The following is a 6,000-nucleotide window of genomic DNA, read 5'->3' as shown; positions in this document are numbered from 1 at the left end:
CCGTGTAGGCGGGGCCTCCGAGTCGGCCACGCTGCTGTCTCGTCGCTGAGATATGCCGGCGGTATTATCTGGCTGGCGATGTCCTTTAAGTTCATCAATCTCCCGCTGCTGCTGCTGAATCTCCCGCTTCTGCTGGTCTAGTTGCCGTTGGAACTCAGCCATCCGGTCATTCTGCACCTCCAGGTCGCGTTGTTTTGCTCTCGCTCGGCTTCTATAAGTCTCCGCGTCATTCGGAAACCCAAGCGCCCACGGAACACTAGGGCCGTAGCCTCTTGTTCGTCCTCCCTTCTCAGGATTACCGAGGACAAGCGTCAGCAAGTCTTTCTCTCTATCGGGAGCAAACTTCAGTTTTCCCGCTTTAATAGCAGCCGTCACTTCAATCCATTTTGCCCTGGGTACCCTAACCTTGCTGTCACTTTCAACAAGGTTCCCTGTCTTCATGTCATACTCACAGCCATGCCCAAGGAACCAATTTCGAGCCCTAGTGTCCCATCCTTCTCGCTCGTGTTCTGAGTGATCCCATTCAGCTTCATCTCAGCCTCTTGTGCATCCCACTTAGGCATGGCTACTTCGTAACCCTCTCGGCCCGTATGATGGTGATATTTCTTTTCGCTTGCATTCTTCTTGTTTTTCTTTGACAGGTTCACAGCCTCCTCTGATTCTTTGTACTGCACAAATTCTTCCCAGTTATGCTCCTGCTTCGCTAGATAGTTTTCGAATACTGGAGGCTTCTTCTCGGCCTTATAAGCTGACCATAACCGGTTCTTATATGCCCGGAAAAGTTCCCCCATCTTCTGCAGAGCCCATTTCTTCACTAGCGCCCTCTGCTTGGCATTCTCAGAGTCCGATCCCAAATCTGGCAAAGTGAAATGTGACATGAGGTCGTCAAAAAGTGTGTTCTTGTACCTATCGGCAACCTGATCTTCGGACACATTCTTGGTCTTGTTCCATTCTCTAATAGTGATCGGGAGACGATCTCTAACCAGAACTCCGCACCGATTCTTAAATGTCACTCGACACTCGCGGTGCCACCGGTTGGCCTTTCGGTGATATAGCTTCAATGTTGAAGTGGTCTTTTTTGCCCAATTTCTTTGCCGGGCCTCGTTTCTCCAACTTATCTTCGGAGGCCTAAGAGAATAAAAATCAGTTAATTTATATACATATGTACATATAGAATTCCATTAATGCCTCAACTGATCGTATACCTCGCCATGACCGGAGCCGTCGGCTTCTCCATCATCGGAGCCGTCGGCTTCTCCATCACCGGAGCCGTCGGCTTCTCTATCACCGGAGCCGCGGTCTTCTCCATCACCGGAGCCGCGGTCTTCTCGGTCGGCTTCTGGACCATCGCGGATTATGTCCTCGAATAGGTCTTCCTGTTCCAAGTCTCGACGGATTTCGAATGGATCCATTGTTTCTGCAAAAAATTAAATCGATAAGTACATGTTCTAACCCTAACCAAACCCTAAACTTAATCAAACACTAACCCTAACCAAACACTACCCAAACCCTAACCCTAACCACGGATGGGGTAGGCTCAAGGAGAGGATCTCGACAATGCTCACGTGAGGAAGAGGGTATCGACGTCGGTTGGTTGCGAGAGGAAGAGGGTATCGACGTCGGTTGGTTGCGAGAGGGAGAGGGTGTCGGCGACTGGTATTTGCGAGAGGGAGAGGGTGTCGGTTGTTTGCGAGAGGGAGGGAAGTTGCGGCGTCGGGGGTGTTCACGAGAGGGAGAGAAGAGGGGTGTTTGCGAGAGGGAGAGGGCGCGTGAGGGTGTCGGCGACTGGTGTCGGCGAGAGGGAGAGGGAGAGGGAAGTTGCGACGTTTCAGAGGTAGAGGAGAAAAAAGTTGCGGCGTCGGGGGTGTTCGCGAGAGGGAGAGAAGAGGGGTGTTCTCCCTCTCGCGAACACCCCCGACGCCGCAACTTCCCTCGGCGAGAGGGAGAGGAGAGGGAGAGGGCCGGTATCGGCATCCGGTTCAATTACGCTAACTATACTAACTAACTAATTAAATACAAACTAACTAAATACAAACTAACTAATTACACTAACTAGTTTTTTTAGTAAACTATACTAAAAAACTATACTAACTAAATACAAACTAACTAATTACATAAACTACATTAACTAATTACATAAACTTTACTATACTAAAAAACTATATTAATTATAAACTAACTAACTAACTAATTACATAGTAGCTAAATAAACTAACTAAAAATAACTATTAACTAATTACATAAACTATATACTAAATAATTAACTATTAACTAAAAATAACTAAAAAATTAAAAAAAATGGCCGGCGCCGGCGCCGGCACGCGCCCTTGCCTGGTGGCGCTACTCGACGCGCGGCGAGGCGAGCTCGAGGGAGGCGGCCGGCAAGCGCGGCTGCGGCGGCGCCGGAGAGGAGCTCGAGGGAGCGAGCTAGGCGGCGCGCGGCGCGGCGGCGCGGCGGCCCCGAGCGACGCAGAGAGGAGGCGGCGCGGCGGCCCCCGAGCGCGCGTGGCAGAGAGGGAGGGAGGCGCGGCGGAGGAGCTCGAGGGAGGCGGCGCCGGAGGAGGAGCTCGAGGGAGGCGGCGCGGCGGCGGCGGCGGCGGGAATTTTGAGCAGCCTGGCGGCGTGGAATCGTCGTCTAGGGTTGCCTCCAGTGTCGCGGGTGGGGGCTCTGCCCGCGACGGGAAGCTTATATACATACCCCCTTTTGTCGCGGGTCGTGGTACAGACCGCGACAAAAGGCCCCCCTTTTATCGCGGGTTGTGCCACCACCCGCGACAAAAGGGTGGGTCTTTTGTCGCGGGTTGAGCCTCCACCCGCGACAAAAGGGGTTGGAGCTGATCCGTGGCACAGTGCATCCAACGGCTCCGGCCGTTTGTATCCAACGGCCCGGAGCCGTTGGACGCGGATCAGCCTATTTAACTATTTTAAAAACATAAAAACTATTATTGTAATAACTTTTAAATGGTAGCTCAAATAGAAATGTTTTATACATGAAAATTGATCAGCAAAAACCAATGAACATGAATATGACATCCATATACCTATTTGCATCTCGCATCATATCAAACGTTGATAGTCGTGTATGTTTCACCCCTAATGATATGCGGAGTGACACCGACAAAGGTTTCCCCGCTCCGTTTAACTTTGATCCGTTTCTGTTTCTTTTCTACTACGCACCGCCGGCCTGCCACACGTGTCGCTTCCCCGTGCCACGTGTCGCCCCGTCGCTGCCGGCGTGCGACGTGTGTAGCCGTGGCTTACACGTGTCATGCCCCGCGTGCGACGTGTGTAGCCGTAACTTACACGTGCCATGCCCCGCGTGCGACGTGTGTAGCCGTGGCTTACACGTGTCATGCCCCGCGTGCGCTATATAGAGCGCCGCGTGCGCGCGCAGCCACACGTCGCCACCGCCTCCGCTCATTCATCTCATGGATGCCTCCACGTCGTCGAGGGGCGTCCGGTTTCCGTGGCGTTCGAGTGCGTCCGAGCGGTAGGTTCTACGCCGAGATACGCGCCGGTGGCTTCCGCCTCACCCTCGGCACGTACAACACGCCGGAGCTGGCGGCGCGCGCTTATGACGCGGCGGCGTGGCGTTTTCGGCGGCCACGGCGCGACATGAACTTCCCGGATGTTGAATCGCTAGAGGAGGCGGAGTTCCTTGCGCCACCGCCGTGCCTCGTCGACGACGAGGACCGTCGCCGGCACCGCCAGGTGCAGCGCAGGATCGCCATCGCCGAGCACGACGAGCAGTTGATGCGCCAGTGGAGGGCGCATTTCCCCAACGACGTCGACAACACCGACGCGTTCTTCGCTAACCTTAGGGCACAACGCAGGTCCAACAGGCGCCACCGTCGGGCCATCGCCACCTTCGAGCTCGAGAACCCGAATACAACTTGGACCGAAAATGACCCTCGGTGGGATGACATTTGGACGGAGACAACCTCCGACGACGAGTAGAGACTAGACTAGTAATTTATCTATTTTATTGTACTTTCAATTAAGTCGTTGTCGGTTCTATTAGTTTAATTTTAGTTTATAAAGTCGTTGTCGGTTGTTTTTGTTCAATAAAGTGGTTGACACGAAATTTATTACGATTGAACTGAAATTAAAGTACAAAGCTCAACTGAAATCATAGTCGTGCCTAGCCCTATAATAGTCGCCACTGTAGTCATCATAGTCGCCGACGTCATCGTCGCTAGCATCGGGGTCGCGGTTGTCGATCCTCGGCGGGTGAGCACGCGTGGGCTGGGATTGAGGGTAGCGCAGGCGGGGGCCACGATAGGCCATGACGCTCTGGAGAGTCCGGCCGCGCCACCACATCCGACGGCCGGCCTCGTTGAAGTTCGAAGGAGGCGGGCCGTCCTCCTCGTACCTGGCAACCGCCCTCTCACGCCGATTGATGAAGAAGTTGTCCCAAGTCGGGCTGTAGTCGGGATGCCACTGGGGATTCCTCCGCTGCTCAGGCGTGAGCTCGAAATAGTAGTGGTTCGTGATGGCCATCTCGCGTGGCACACCTACAGGGATAGGAGGGACCGGTACGCCTCCGACGCTCAGCAACCAGCCGGTCGGGACGCGGTAGCCGGGCGGGCAGGGGTAGTTCGAGGCGCAAAGCGCCTCCGCCTCCCGGGGTGTTAGACATACGGTGGAAGCCATGGGAGAGAGTGATGAGGTTTGCAGATATGAGTCCAAGCCTACATATATATAGTGGAAAAATGGCGGGAATGCGGGAAGAAAATAGGCGGGAACGAAGTGGCGCGCGAAACTTTCATCCCGGGTGGAGGCTCCAACCGGGACAAAAGACTGGGGGAGGCTTATCTAGGAGGGCCTTATCTGGGGGGATGATGTGCGGGTAACCTTTTGTCACGGCTGGTGGGTGCAACCGGGACTAAAGCTGTCGGCAGGATAAGGATGTGTCGGTAACCTTTTGTCACGGTTGGTGGGTGCAACCGGGACTAAAGATGTCGGCAGGATAAGGACGCGTGGGTGGACGCACTGCTCGATGAGATAAAGCATGTAGCGCACGACGCCCTGTCGAAGGAACAATACAAAGTAGAAGCGGTGCCGTGCCTATAAAAGGAGCATCGATACGCCTTGCCAAGCAGATCAACAAGCCAAACACAGTTTCATTCACATGGATGAAGGAAAGGGTTGGGAAATCTCCCGTGGCGCAGCTTCTCGAAGATGTCGTTGGTGCACACGCCCTACGGCATCTTCGGAAGCTGCTCCTCGGAAAAATTTCCCTGCAAGCCCGTGAAAGACTCCGTCTCCTCTAACAGTGTTGGGGAAAGGGTTCTTATTATTACATAAATGTAGAGATTGTCTTGGGAATACATTCTTACATCGCCATCTACTATTGTGATCTTCTACGCCGTAGCCATGGAGAATTTTCATCATTTCGCAAAATGCTTGGGTCAATTTTCACCGTGAAGGGCGGAATTTCTTTAAACTTATTATAATCTTCTGACATGTCTGTCTTGTCATCCACTCCCACTATGTTTCTTTTCCCAGAAAGAACTATGTTGCGCTTTGGCTCCTCCGTTGATGTATTATTTTGTTGATTTCTTTTTCTCGATTTGCTAGACATGTCCTTCACGTAGAAAACTTGAGCCACCTCGTTGGCTAGGACAAATGGCTCGTCCATGTACGCAAGATTGTTGGGATCCACTGTTGTCATACCGTACTTATCGTCTATATGTACACCGCTGAGCTTTACCCATTTGCACCGAAACAAAGGGACCTTAAAAGTGGGTCCATAGTCAAGTTCCCATATCTCCTCTATGTATCCATAATATGTGGTGGTTTGCCCATTCTCGTCTTTTGCATCGAAGCGGACACCACTGTTTTGGTTGGTGCTCTTTTTATCTTGGTCGATTGTGTAAAATGTATTCCCATTTATCTCGTACCCTTGGAATGTACATATGATTGAAGATGGTAACTTTGGCCAACAAGTACAGCTGCTCTACAACAGTGGTGTCCGCTTCGATGGAAAAGATGAGATGT

This window comes from Lolium perenne, chromosome 3 (assembly GCF_019359855.2).
Source record: "Lolium perenne isolate Kyuss_39 chromosome 3, Kyuss_2.0, whole genome shotgun sequence".
Taxonomy (NCBI): Eukaryota; Viridiplantae; Streptophyta; class Magnoliopsida; order Poales; family Poaceae; genus Lolium; species Lolium perenne.
The sequence above is the reverse complement of the archived record's forward strand: the minus strand, read 5'-3'. Positions refer to the sequence as shown.